At 43.7% G+C, this 14,693-nt stretch overlaps 1 protein-coding gene across 1 annotated transcript in view; it reads left to right on the forward strand.

Moving 5' to 3' along the window:
• Positions 1-7,486: 7,486 nt before the first annotated feature.
• Positions 7,487-14,693, forward strand: part of LOC121139388 — a 39,708-nt gene continuing 32,501 nt past the window's right edge. The window contains exon 1 of the mRNA XM_040743131.1: positions 7,487-8,452. The gene's annotated coding sequence lies outside the window, so the exon portion shown is untranslated. The remainder of the gene's footprint in view (positions 8,453-14,693) is intronic.

Below are 14,693 nucleotides of genomic sequence, written 5' to 3' on the forward strand. Positions count from 1 at the left end.
AATCTTGGAGTACATCTGTATGACTAGGTGCATTGGCTGTTATAGGCTTCTGTTCTTTGGCTTTATGTGGGGTATGTGTGTGTACACATGTGTGTCACATTTGCATTTACCAGAAAATACCATCCTAATTATCTATTGAGTTTTGCTACCCAGCATAGAAATATCACTGTGGTGGTTTGAATAGGAATGACCCCTATAGGCTCATATAATTGAATATTTGGTCATTAGGGAGTGGCACTACTTGACAAGGATTAGGAGGTGTGGCCTTCTCTGAGGAAGTGTGTCTCTGGGGGTTAGTTTTGCACTTTCTAATGCTCAAGCCAGTGTCTCTCTCTTCCTGCTGCCTGCTGATCTGGATGTACAACTCTCAGCCGCCTCTCCAGCACCATAAGTGCCTCTGTGCTGCTGTGCTCCCTGCCATGACAACAACGGACTAAACCTCTGAACTGCAAGCCAGCCCCAGTGAATTGTTTTCCTTTATGAGCTGCCATGGCCATGGTATCTCTTCAGTGTAGCTAGAATTTTCTTTGGGCCGCCAACCAGCTCCCAAGTGAAGACATGGAGATATATTATTAATTATGAATGCTTGGCCTTAGCTTAGGTTTGTCCCACTAGCTCTTTTAACTTAATTTGAACTGTTTCCATTCATCTATGCTTTGCCTCCAGGCTTTTTGCCTTTCTTTCATTCTGTATTTCCTACTTCCTGCTTCCTCTGTGTCTCTCTGTCTGTGTGTCCCTTTGTGTCTCCCTGGCATCTCTTTTTCTTTCTTCCCCTGAGCATAAATTCCTCCTCCTACTTCTTTTCTCCGTCTGGAAGTCCTGCTTATAGACCCTCTCTCAATATTGGCCATCCATCTTTTTATTGGACTAATTAGTTACCTTAGGCAGATAAAGTAAAACAGCAACACGTCTTTACATAATTAAACAAATGCAACATGTCTTTACATAATTAAACAAATGTAACACTTCTTTACATAGTTAAACAAATATTCCACAACACTTCACTGCAATAGAACATTGACTAAGACACTTACCATAATCTTCTTCCTCAAATGTATCTGGGATTTGTTTGGCATTTTGTATTTCTATTTGGTTTTGAAATTGGTGTGCCCTGGTAGCTTTCACACACACACACACACACACACACACACACACACACACACACACACACACACACTTCATACATACAAACATTTTTTTTTCAGACAGAGTCTCACGATGTAGCCTTGGCTAGTCTGGAACTTGCTGTGTAGACTAGGATGACCTCAAACTCATAGAGATCTGCTTGGTTCTGCCTACTTAAGGCTGGGATTAAAGGTGTGTGTCACCAGACCTGGCTCATCATATATATATATATATATATATATATATATATTTTGACTGAGATATTATTAAATGTCCAGGTAATCTGAATATATTGGAGACATTATTCTATTTAACATATTATACTTTTATACTACATAGTATATTTAGATTTGAGAATTCTGACCCACAAACATGATAGATATCAATACTAAGATTTTTAACATCTTTAATTGCTGGCTATAGAAATGCAGTTGAGTTTTGCATATTAGCCTTGTATCCATCAAGTCTGAGCAATTTACAAATGTACAATCATAGATAAATTTAGCATGAACATGATCATGGTGTCTGAATAATGGCATTTAATTCCTTCACAAATGTATTTTTAAATTTTGTTTCACATCTTAGAATTTCTTTGTACAGTGGTTTATAGGAGGAAGGATTGAAAGCATTTTTGGTTTGTTTCCTATGTTTCAATATGTCACTATTCAATATAATATCTAATGTAGGAATTATGCAGATTTGCTTTAATCTTATTTAGGAAATTCTCTTCTATTCCTATTTTTCTTTGAAGCAAGGTCTCACTCTGTAGCCCATATTGACCCGGAACTTACTGGCCTTGAACTCTCGATGGTCCTCTTGCCTCTGCTTTCCAAGTGCTGGGATTTCATGTGTGAACATCCACGCCCAGCTCTATTCTCTTGCTCAGAGCTTTTGTTTGTTTGTTTGCCGGGCAGAATCTTGAGTGGTCATGGTGATTACCTGTGCTTTCTGCATCCTGTGAGATCATCATCTTCTATTCCTCCTTTACTCTACAGATGTGCTGAATTCCTCACAGGACTTGGTTATTTCTTAGTTTTTCCTTGCTGTAGAAGAGACCGTGGTTTGTGTGATTTCTATGGAGCTAACTTTTGTACATTTATTTATTCAATGTGCGTGTATATGTGTGCATATGCATGGGCCACAGTGAACATGGGGATCGGAGGACAGCTTCTAGGAGCCAGTTTTCTCCTTCAACCGAATGGGTGCCAGGGATTGAACTCCGATTTTGGCAGCAGGGGTCTTTTTCTGCAGAGCCATCTCACCAGCTCAGAATTTTCTTAGTGATTTGTCATAGTGTGTTGCTTTGAAAGAAAATGCCCCCCATAGGGAATGGCACTATTAGGAGGTGTGACTTTGTTGGAATAGATATGACCGTGTTGCAGGAAGTGTGTCACCATGGAGGAAGGTTTTGAGGTCTAATATGCTCAATCTGCTCTCAGTGGCACAGTTCACTTCCTGTTGCCTGCAAATCAAGATGTAGAACTTTCAGCTCCTTCTCTAGCACTATGTCTGCCTGCATGATACCATGTCCTGCCGTGATTGAGAATGGACTAAACTTCTGAACTATAAGCCAGCCCAATTAAATGTTTTCCTTTATAAGAGTTGCCATGATGACTGGTTGTTGGTGGCGCATGCCTTTAATTCCAGCACTCAGGAGGCAGAGGCCAGTGGATCTCTGTGAGTTTGAGGCCAGTCTGGTCTACAGAGCTACTTCCAGGACAGCCTCCAAAACAATACAGAAATACCCTGTCTCGAAAAACCAAAAAAAAAAAAAAAAAAAAAAAAAAAAAGAGTTGCCATGGTCATGGTGTCTCTTCACAGCAGTGGAAAACCCAACTAAGACACACAGGGTCCAAATACCCATTCTGAGGGCTTTTGATAAATATATGCATTTGGTATCTGTATTTAAGAATTAAAAATCTAATTTAAATAAATTTTTTCATACAAGAATTATTGTACATTGAACATAGGCTCCTCTCCCCAGCCTTCCTCATTTGTCCCCTGTGCTGGGACATTTCCTTCCACTTTCATTTTATGTAAGTGTACATGGGATTGTGGAGCTACACCAAACCTAGGAATCACAAATAAGAGAAACACACACAATATTTCCTGAGACTGGCTTACCTCACCAAATACTATTATTCCCAGCTGCATCCACCTTTCTGAAAATGAAGTAACTTCATTCTTCTTTTTATTCTTTATTTATCATGTATGTACATGCACCAAGCATCAGTATGTAGGACAGAGGACAATTTACAGGAGTTTTTTTCTCTTTCTATCATGTGGGATCTGGGGATCAAACTCGGGCCATAAGGCTTGGTGGCAGATGTTTTAATTGCTGAGACATCTTGCCAGCCCCAGACTCATTCTTTATGGATGAAAAAAAATTCCATTGGGTGTATGTCACACATTTTCTTTAACCATTCCTTTGTTTTGGACGCATAGGTTGGTTCAATAACTTACTGTTGTGAATAGTGCTACAATAAACATTGATGGCTAAGAATCTCTGGGGGAGCCGGGCATTGGTGGTGCAAGCCTTTAGTCCCAGCACTGGGGAGACAGAGGCAGGCGGATCTCTGTGAGTTCGAGGCCAGCCTGGTCTACAAAGTGAGTTCCAGGACAGCCTCCAAAGTTACAGAGAAACCCTGTCTCGAAAAACCAAAAAAAAAAAAAAAAAAAAAAAAGAAAGAAAGAAAAAAGAATCTCTGGGGGGGAATTGATTTGTAGTCCTTTGTGTAAATACCCAGGAATGGTACAGCTGGATCATATAGTAAATATGATTTTAGTTTTTTAAACTCATATTGGTTTCTGTAGTTGCTGGACTACATCCCTACCAGCAATGTCTATATGAATTAACTTTTGTCCACAATTCTGTCAGCATTTGCTGTTATTTGATTTCTTCATGACTGACATTCTAATTGGGGTAAGGTAGATTCTCAAGGTAGATTTGATTTTCATTTCTCTGGTGGCTTCTGAAATTAGGCATTTAAAAATGGGCTTGTTGGTCATTTGTATTTCATCTTTTGACGACCACCTGTTCATTCCATTGGCCCATTTGTTGACTTGGGTTATTGAGCTCTTTGTATATTCTAGACATTCATATTTTGTCAGGTTACTAGCTAGAAAAGATTTTCTCTGATTCTGTAGGCTGTGTTTTCACTTGGTTTGCTATTTCTTTTGCTGTACAGAAACTTTTTAGTTCTATGAAGTCCCATTGTCATTTGAGAAAACCAACCTTATTTATTGAGAAGCTGGGTCTTCCTATGAAAGTCATTGCCTGGGCCCATGTCTTGAAGAGATGTCCTTACATTTTTCCTTGCAGTCTCATGTTGAAGTCTTTGATACATTCAGAATGAGTTTTTAGTCATTTTGAGAGATATGGCTCTAGCTTCATTTTCCTACGTGTGAGTATCCAGGTTTACCAGCACTATCTTTAGAAGATGGTCTTCTTCCACTCATGTGTATTTTGGGGGGGTTTGTGAAAAATAAGGTGTCTATTGCTCTGTGGTTTTCCATCTGGATCTCCTATCTCTTCAGCCTATATCTCTCATATCCTATCAAAGGTTGTGAAAAAGAAAGAAAAAGGCAAGAAGGGAGTCTAACCTCTCAGAAAAGGCTTCAAAGAATTTATAACTTGATTTTTGAACAGTTGGTAATCCTGTATTATTGTAGATACATTGAATCTTTTACAAAAGTAGCCCCTCTTCATGGTCACTGGAAAATAAGGAAATATCCTGAATTTGTGAGGATTGGATTGACAAGCATTTTTGTAGAAATCTAGGTGCTGAATATCTTTAGTTTTCTGAATCACAGTCTTTTAACAACATCCCTCTGTAGCTCTTGTGCCCAGACAGCCTGGACAATGCATAAACAGATGGGCGTGGTTGTTTGCCAATAAAACTTTATTTACATAACCAGGTGTTGGACTGGATTTGGCTCAGAGGCTCTGGTTTGCTGATGTCTGCTGTAGGACACAGAAGAGATGCTTGGGAAGATTGGTTTCTGTAGTAACTTAAAAACAGACAAGAAAGGATGCTTTTTATTCCCCCACACCAGTGTTTTACAAGTAAACTTGGCTTCTCACTGCCTTGGGTGGGTCAAATGATTGATTTTGCAGAAGTTATTTGTCTGTTCTGCAAGTTTTTATTTTTACTGAAAGGATGGCATCCTTGGGATATTTAGACCGTATGGTGGAGAGTCTCAGGGTAGTCTTTAGGACTGACTTATTCTTTTACTCACTGTTAGAAAGATCATAGAACTATTGTTTGAAGTCATTCCTTTAACTGCACCAGTTGTTTTCAATCAGTGTGAACACTTTCTTGTTTCTCATTTCTGACAATAAGGTAACTCATCAAATGCTACTAACTACTAGTATAACTTAGTAATATGTTGGATATTTTAGGATCTAATTTCTAGGCTTAGATTAACACAGTTGATGTCTGGAAAGGTGTTCTTGAAGCATATTTTCAGAAATTAAACACATATGTATTTTAATGAGGTGTAACCTAGATAGTCTGCTGGGCTCAAGCAATCTTCCTGCCTCACCCTCCTGGGGAGCTGGGACCACAGGTGTGCACCTATGCTTCAGGTCTAAGCAAACTGACTGAAATTTATAGTAGAACAGAAGCATTAAGAAGGAACATCCATGAAGGATCAGGAAGATGGAGTCAGGGGATGAATAGAGGAGTTCAAAAAAAGAGATACCATAATAGAGGGAGCCATTGTAGGTTTAAAGAGAAATCTGGCACTAGGGAAATGTCCAGAAATCCACAAGGATGACCCCAACTAAGAATCTAAGCAGTAGTGGAGGGTCTATCTTAAATGCCCTTCTCCTATAATGAGATTGATAGTTACCTTAAATGCCATCCTAGAGCCTTCATCCAGTAGCTGATGGAAGCAGAAGCAGACACCCACAGCCACTGAACCAAACTCCTGGAATCCAGTTGTAGAGATGGAGAAGTGATGAGCAAAGGGGTCAAGATCATGCTGGCAAAACTCACAGAAACAGCTGAGCTGAGCAAGTGGGAGCTCATGGACCCCAGCCAGACAGCTGGGGAACCAGCATAGGACCAAATCAGGCCTCCTGAGTGGGGGTGACAGTTAGGAGGCCTGGGCAGTCTATGGGGCCTCTTGAAGTGCAACCAGTATTTATTCCTTTTGCACGAATGGACTTTGGGAGCCCATTCCCCCATGGAGGGATACTCTCTCAGCCTAAATAAATACATGGGGGAGGGCCTAGGCCCTGCCCCAAATGATGTGACAGACCTTGATGATCCCCTCAGTCTCCCTGGTGAATGGACAGTGAGTGGGATGGGGTTGGTGGGAGGCATGGGAGAGGGAACTGGAATTGATATGTAAAATATGATTGTTTATAATTTTTAAAAAATCAAGGGCTGGAGAGATGGCTCAGAGGTTAAGAGCTCTTCCAGAGGTCCTGAGTTCAATTCCCAGCAGCCACATGGTGGCTCACAACCATCTACAACTCAATCTGGTGCCCTCTTCTGGCATGTAGGCAGAACACTGTATATGTAATAAATAAATAAATCTTTTAAAAAATCAAATGGTAAAAACGAAGGAACATTATTTGGAATGAGAGCCAGGAAGGGGATGGACAGATGGGGCATTGGATTCCATCGGGGACCTACCATGGCTTCCTAGCTGTGAAACCTCACATACTCCTTTTGGCTCAAGCCAGTCAGGAAGTACGTGTGCCACCTGCAGCCCGAAGAGTCTGGCAATGCAGAGGACTTTGCATGACGGTTAGGATTTGAAGCAGTGGCTGTGGACTAAGACACCCCATGTCAGGGTAGGCCTGGGAGCTGGCAAAGGGAAGGGCACGAGGCACAGATGTGGATGTAGTTGAGAAAATCATTTGTCCCAGGAATTTGGAGATTTTGCTATTGTTGGAAACTGGAGTGGAAAGGAACAGAGGTAGAAGAGGCCGTTCTCGGAGCCAAGCCCAAAGCCTCACAATCCCTTACCGTGCTTAGATTCCATCCCGTAGACTGTAGGGAACCACTGAAGGATCCCAAGCACGGAAGTAAGACAAGCAGATTGGAGGGCTGGAGGATTGTTCTACAGGAGGCAGGAAGCACCTGGAATGGGGCGGGAGCTTCAATGATAGGTTGCTGGCTGCTGCCATGATGAGAACTGATGCCATCTGGAGACAGAGAGCGCTGGTGGGGGAATGGAGGAAAGAGAACAAAGGACTAAGGAAGGAAAGTTACCTGGGGTGATAGTGACTGACTGAAGACAGTAAGAGAAGAGGGGAGGATCTAGGATGACCCAGTTTCTGGGTTGAATAGCTGTGTGGGCAAAGATGGTAATCACAGAAAAGAAGGACAATTATGTAGGAAAGAAGGGGATATGGGTGGAGCGGCCTTCTGTGGAGGAGGGGCAGTGGGCAGGTTCAAGTCTAACGTAGCAAGTGAAAGCCTGGAGATTTAACTAAAAGACGTCTGTGCTACGAGAATGCGTGCGTGTGTGTGCCTTTATCATTTGTGCTAAGAGAATGCATGTGTGTCTCTGTGTTGCAAAGAGGGAGCAGTCTGATATACAGACTTACAGCACAGTGGAGAAACCCCCGGTGTAAGAGTCCGTGTTTTCCTCGTACTAGATGTTGATGTCAGTGGGGCAAGGCCCTGGCTGTAAGCCTGGACTAGAGAACAGGATGCACCTGTGGTTATCAGCTGACAAGCAATGCACAGAGATCCATGGGGACTGGGACCCAACAGGCAGGAGCTTGAGCTGGGCCAGGTTGAGATTCAGGTGTGTGTGGTTATGTAGTTGATTTGAGCTGGAGACGTTTGGATGAGCAGATGGTGAAAATACTCAGCAAGACTTTGCATGGTCCTGACCCTTGGGACAAAGCCACTTAGGATTGTGTTTTGAAGGTGCATAAAAAGAGGAAAGAGAGAGAGAGAAAAAGGTAGACATGTGCGTGGCTAATGAAAAGGTGAAATAATTCTGTGGAGTGGGTAGGTCACATGATATGCCAGCACAGTGTACCACAGGGAGGTGTCTAAGGCTGTAAGGGATAGCCCCATGAAAATGGGTAATCAGTGGCCAGAACCGGTTTCAGGTGGCTATGGGAAGGACACCTAGACTGCAGAGAGTGGAGGAGGAGGACCTGTAGGTAACACCTGTAGGCTTCACTTCACTTATACTTTAAGGGATGAGGAAAAGTAGCTTGGAGCACACAGGGCCCCAAGGAAGAGAGTCCCTGAAAGCTGGGGGTCCCTATGAAGGAAGCGGAAGGAAGGAAGGCAACCGATGGAGCAAAGGACCAAGAGAAAGAAGGGCAGTGTCTGGAGAAGGCAGGAAGCAGGTGAGTGGATGTGTATGCAGTGAAGTAATCTCCATGGTTACTCTATCTGGTCCTGTGACTATACTCAGTACCCTGCAGAATGTGGGCATGCTAGGTACAGTCTGTGACACATTATCTGGAGAAAAGCGTTATCTGGAGAAAGTAGATCCCACTCCGCAGTTGCCAGTAGGTAACAAAGGGCAAGAGTCTGGACAGGAACGGCAGGAATGTGGCTTTGTCAACACTCGCCCATGCTCTCTCTTCCTGACCCATGATCAGCAATAATCGTGGTGTCTTTTCTGTGTTCATTCTTGAGCTCAGGATTCATTCCAGGGCTGAAGGCAGCCTTTCACAGTTTACAAGAGTTGGCATTTCATCTGAACATTGTTTGTGATCCTTGGACTGTGGTAAAAATGACAAGCACCATAAGAACTTGAAGAAAGTTAATTGTTTCTGAGTCAATTGTATGTTCTTCAGAGATGAGGGTGGTATGTTCTTCAGAATAGTCCACATTATTATAAGCAAAGGCTCAATGAGGGCTTGTGGAATTTCACAATTTTAATTTATCCTGCAGGTCAGTTTTGTGTATGCGAGCATGTTGCTGTTGTGGCCATTTTGTGAGTGTTGAGAAAAGGCATAGTCTTTTTTTTTTTTCCCAAGGAGTTTGTGTCCACACGACAGCTTTTCCAACTCTACAACTTAAACTCGGTTCTTTTGTTCTTATGGAAGATGGGAAGCAGCTGGTCATGATCCTTGGCTAATGTGTGTTAAATCCCTTCTTAAAAAGAACATCCACACTTGGGGGCATCATGCTAAGGGAAATAAGCAGGTTGCTGAAGCTTAAATCCTGTGTGATTCCACTTTATGTGGTACCCTGAGCTGTCAACTTTGAGGAGACGGAAAGTGAGCTGTCAGAGGCTGGGGGGATTGGAATGATGGTTCCAGCTATCTAAGGCGAAGAGAGTGTGGTGGGCGACAACATAATAAATGTACATATGCCTTGAACTTAATGCTTCCAACGGCTATGATGCTCTTCAGAATCCTTTGCGCGTGTAGAGAGGCATGTGATCTAGGGGTGTCATAGAAGCCGTCACCAAGCCGCCACATCTTTGGCAGAATTGTTTTCTCTGTTCCATTTGTTTCTCACCCTTCTTTGTGGTCCTTCTTCTGTCTTTTTCCAGACACTTCTGTTGCTCCTCTCTGGACCATCTTCAAGTTTTCCACAAACCAGATGTAGCTTATGCAGGATGGCCAAGCCAGTGTAGTGGGAAGGCTGGCTCAGATGACCAAGGATGCCCTGCCCCGCTTACTTTGCTAACAGCTGCAGTGTGGGGGCTGTGGCTTGTCCTAATCTATAGACGTGACTCTGTTCTTTCCACTATGCAGTTAGGATAGCTGAACCAAATGAATACCAATGAGCTCAAAGCTCACCATGGTCTTCGGTCTTTTCACCATACTCTAACATTGTCTTTATTTATTTATTTATTTATTTATTTATTTATTTTGGTTTTCTTAGTAACACAGCATATATGGACTCCTCAAAATTATGAATTCATGATTCACTCTGTCAGCGTGTTTTACAAATAAGACCTTTGTTGTTTGGTTAGGGCCTGCGACTCTGTAGTAGATCACCTGAATATACCAGAGCACTGATGTCTTCGTTGCTGCATTTTCTTCTTCCAGAAGCACTCCACTGAAAGTCTTTAATTTCCCATGTTCAGATAGGAGTTGTGGCTTCATTGGCAGTACCTTCCTTGCTAGTAAAGCAGCTCAAACAGCTTAGTTTTCAATAATTTTCCTTAGTTCTTACCTGGAGTTGAAGTCTTGGGACACTTGAATAGAAATTCTTATTATGTTTGTTTCATTTTGTTTAGTTTTTTTGTTTGAGACAGGGTCTCTCTATATAGTCCTGGCTGTCCTGGCCTGGAGCTCACTATATAGGACAGAGATCTACTTGCCTCTGCCTTTCAAGTGCTGGGATTAATGGCATGCACTACCATGCCTTGGGAATCCTTATTATGCTTCAGTCAGTTACTTCAAGGAAAAGAACCAAATGGCATAGTTATGCTCTTTCCCCATAATATATAGTATCATCACTGGTTCAGTTTGATGTCTGAGTGAGGGGTAGAGGACAAGGGTGGAGGAAATATTGAGTTAGAACGACATTTAAGATTTACCCATTACTTAAAAATATGCCATGAGCTGCAGCCTAAACTTTGGAGATCTCTTTGTAAGGAAACAAAGTCAAGCTGGTGCTGTGTTAACTGGCAACCGTGTGTGTGTGTGTGTGTGTGTGTGTGTGTGTGTGTGTGCGCGTGCGTGTTTCACGTCTGTAGTCACCTCTCAGAAGGTTCCTGTAGACCCTCTCCATGCCAGCAATATGCAGAGGTTTCTGCTGGTATGATCTGTGTGGTGTATGGCTGTGCATCCTGTCTGTGGTCTTACATTCAGTTATGGCTCTGGTTTCGGTAGGCCAATAACATCATAGGCCTTCAGTGGTGTTGAATCTGTACCAGAATTTAAAATTTCACGGGTGCTGAAAAGCAGCACTAGAGGAAGTGAGAAGGATGTCAGAGGCGACATCTGTGGTCGGCCCAAGTTCTGCCCTGCAGGATGGGAAGTTAGATGTCACTGATTTATCGAAACTGATGTTGGTCTGGAGCCCCATGCCCAGCTGGCGCCATGCTGTCTGCTGGCCTTCTTCATTTGGCTTCGTATTTCTTGGATGACCCATGTGTTTTGGACAGTATACTGCCTGTGTGGCAGAGTTCAGTGGTGCTGTTTGGCTCTGAGTTACCAAAAAAGCATTGCTGACCAAGCCTTGACATGAGCTGGGTGGCCATAGCCGGCCTTAGGTGTCAGACCCTGTTAGCAGGATATTGCGCTAAATGGACCTAGACTGCTTGTTTATCTTCTACTCCATATACAGTCAACCCAACAGAGTAACTACTGCTACCAGCACAGTCTTACTAGTCTAAGGATAAAGCTGTGTTCCTGGAGTGTGGGAATGCGCAGTCAAACTTATACCTCCTTTGGAGATGCCATCATAGTTATGAAAGTCTTTTGCAGTGTCCTGGAACAGGTGGAATCAGACAGTGCTGGGGAGGATTTCTCTGCTGGCAAATGCATCATAGAAACATATCATGGCCTCTACTACAATGTAGGGTGGTGAACATGATCCCAAAGTATGTATTGGTAGATGCCTGAGCTGATGGGACACACTTAATTAGTAGTCAATCAGGATCAGCTTGTGTGGAAAAGTTTCACAAAGGCCTGACACCATTGCTAGCCATTTCCTTCTTTCTGTCATGTAGCAAGGGTCCTACCCCCCCAGCTATTTTGTAGTCTGAAATTACAGTGTTTATTCATACTAAGACATGCACCCAGGAAACATTTCCCCTGAAATTCCTTGGAGGAAGGGAATATGGTTTCAGTCCCTGACAAGCACTCCATGGAGACAGACAGGAGGCTGCACGTCCCCCTCCTGTAGAATACAGCACTGTAGCTCCATGAAGTCCAGAGAGGGGAATTCAGGGTAGCTCACACATGGGAGCCTTTGGCTCAGGACACAGTTTCATGTAGGGACTTCTGCTAGATTCAACCCAGTCGGTTGGTTACCTGAGGGCTACAACACCTGTTTGTTTCAGGTCGATGTAGGTTTTGACGCTTCTGGGGGTGCGGGTGAGGAGGTAGGAGCCGAGGCACAGACGCATAAAAGACATCAGACGAGCTGCCATTCGGGGGTACAGTGTGGGGGAATCAGTAGGCCAGCTGCGACGTGCGAAGAAATAAGAAATGAGGAGCAAAAAGTGTTACTCTCCAATGCTTCTCAGGGTTGTCCTCATTCTTACTTTGTCCAGTGAGGCACAGAGAAGGGACAGGGGAGAAAACTGTCTTAGACTCGGGAGAGGAAGCAGGGCATGAGTGACTTGAGGGCGGCATTCAACAGCCTTAAAGCCCATGCGGATATGCATTCCCTTGGGAGGCACATCTGCTTCATGTGCTTTGGTTTTCTTCTATCTCCGTCCCTCTGTCCCTCTGTCCCTCCATCCCTCCGTCCCTCCCTCCCTCTGATTCATCAGTGTAATCGCAAAGAGTTGACATAGGTTTGACAGAGAGAAGAGAAGTAGGAGGCTCTCTTGTTTTCAGTTATTTCCTCCACCAGGATGAAAAGACTCTTTCTTAAGCATACTCGGGCTCTTTGCAAACATCAGTGGGAGCCCCGGACAGTGAAGGCATTGGGCGACAGTCAGGTATTGTATCCACAAAGCCTCTGGCCCAGCGGGCTGCAGGGGGTTTCATGGCTCTGTTGGGCCTCCCCCCTGGCCCACGTCTCTGTTTGAAGCGGCTGGGCCCACTGCCTCCACCTGGAAACTGATAAGACGAACTCTGTGGGCTCTCATCGTTTTCCAATACAAACAGAGAAGAATGCTGTCGTGTTGTGGTACAGGAGCTGCTGGCTGGCTGGGTCCCTAAAGAGTCAACATGGCCTCATTTCTGCCTCCTCTTGTGTTCCCAGGATGATTCTCGGCTCAAAACTAATAAAATTGATGTGTTCTTGTAAATTAACAAGTATAGACCCTCCCCCACATTCTTAAAACCTGATGTGCCAATTTTAAAACAGTCCCCTCTGCTTGGAAAGCAACTCCGGAGGCAGTTTGCAGAAAGTAGTTGTGACATTGTGGGCTTTGTTCATATTGAGGATAATTGTACTAGTACTGGCCCAGGACCGCTGTGAGTCAGGCTCTGTACTTGTTGGGATGGGACTGTGAAGGTCATCTACTCTAGAGACAGTTCCACACAAAAGGGAAGGACTCAGGCTAGTGTTGAGGCTATCGCAAAGATGAGTTGAACATTGACAGTGTGGAGTTAAAAACATCTGGCCTAAAATGCAGCATATAATTTCTCAAGGATTTCCTTTTTATCTCTTTGCTAGGAAAAGGACATTTCATATGAGAATTACTATTCTGAGTGGCTGTAATTACGGAAAGGCAAGCTCAGCTGACACAGCCTTGAGATTTAGTAGATTTTTCTTTTTCAGAGATCCGTTGCACAGAGACCCTCAGTGGGATGTGTTCTTATCTGAAGGAAGTTTAGTTTTGGTTGTCTCTCTTGAAGTTCCTTGTTTTGTGTGTTTGGACTGAGGAGGGCTTGTCTGTAGAACTTTCTATACTTCTGTTTCAAGCAGATTTACATCAAAGCAGAAACTTCATGCAAAGTGCGAGCCCCCTGCCTGCCAGGTAGCATTCTGTTCTTTTGCATAATGTAGCCTCCCTTCAGACCCTGTAACCATTTCCTCTCGGTCACTCAGAACATCTGGAAACATCTCCTTTGAGTCTGAAGATCCAGGAGGGAATGTTAGACGTGGAACTAATCAGTTTTCCGAGCTATGTGCATGTCTGAGACAACTGTCCTCTTGGAGCTTTCTTCTTCTCTTTTGTGGCATGTCCCTTTACTGGCAGAACAGCCTCTAAGCCATGAGTGGACTTGCAGAGCCTTGCCTGTTAGCTTGCCTTTCCCGCTTTCCTTTTGCCCTCCTGACTCTGGACCCTGGTAGATTTGTGTGTACCATTTAGTTGGTCGGCAAGACTGTAAAGACACCCGTCCTTGTATCTTCATCAAGGGGGAGCTCCGATCTGAGGAAACAGGGAGCTAATGAGTGAGGAGGTTGGGGTCTTTGATAACTTCCTATGTGACAGCTCCAACAGATTTATTCAGGCGCAGTGATCTCCAACCCTGGGTACATTTCTATGTCCCCAGCAGACATGAATAATCTTCAGCAAACAAACAGTTCTGCCAAAGGGCATCCAACCGATCCTCAAGACAGAGCAGCAGTTCTTGGCTGCTAGATCAGTAAAATTATCTATTTCAAAACAATCCAAAAATAAAAAAAACGTGAGGGGGGGGGAGAAGCCAACAAAGGGGGTAGTGTTGTTTATGTAACTTTTTTGTAAGGTCATAAAGATTTTTCTCTCTGGGCACAAGCTGGGTATAGTACATGCTCCCAAGCCTGGAGAGACGGCTTGGGAAAGCAAGTGTCCCTCTGGGGATTTTCCTTTGCTAATGATTTCAGTCCTTCTCCCTTGTGACTTTTTTTTTTAATGTTCCGTTTCAAAGACTCTTAGGAACCATTGTTGGAGGCTGGTAAGTCACACATTTCTGTTGTCCTCCAGGAGGACAAGCAGGGTGATCTAGCGAGCAGCCCAGATTTGTTGTCGCAGATAGGAGGAGGGCTAAGGGCTCGTGGCTCTTGCCTTGGCTT

This window comes from Mesocricetus auratus, unplaced genomic scaffold, assembly GCF_017639785.1.
Source record: "Mesocricetus auratus isolate SY011 unplaced genomic scaffold, BCM_Maur_2.0 Super-Scaffold_15014, whole genome shotgun sequence".
NCBI classification, from domain to species: domain Eukaryota; kingdom Metazoa; phylum Chordata; class Mammalia; order Rodentia; family Cricetidae; genus Mesocricetus; species Mesocricetus auratus.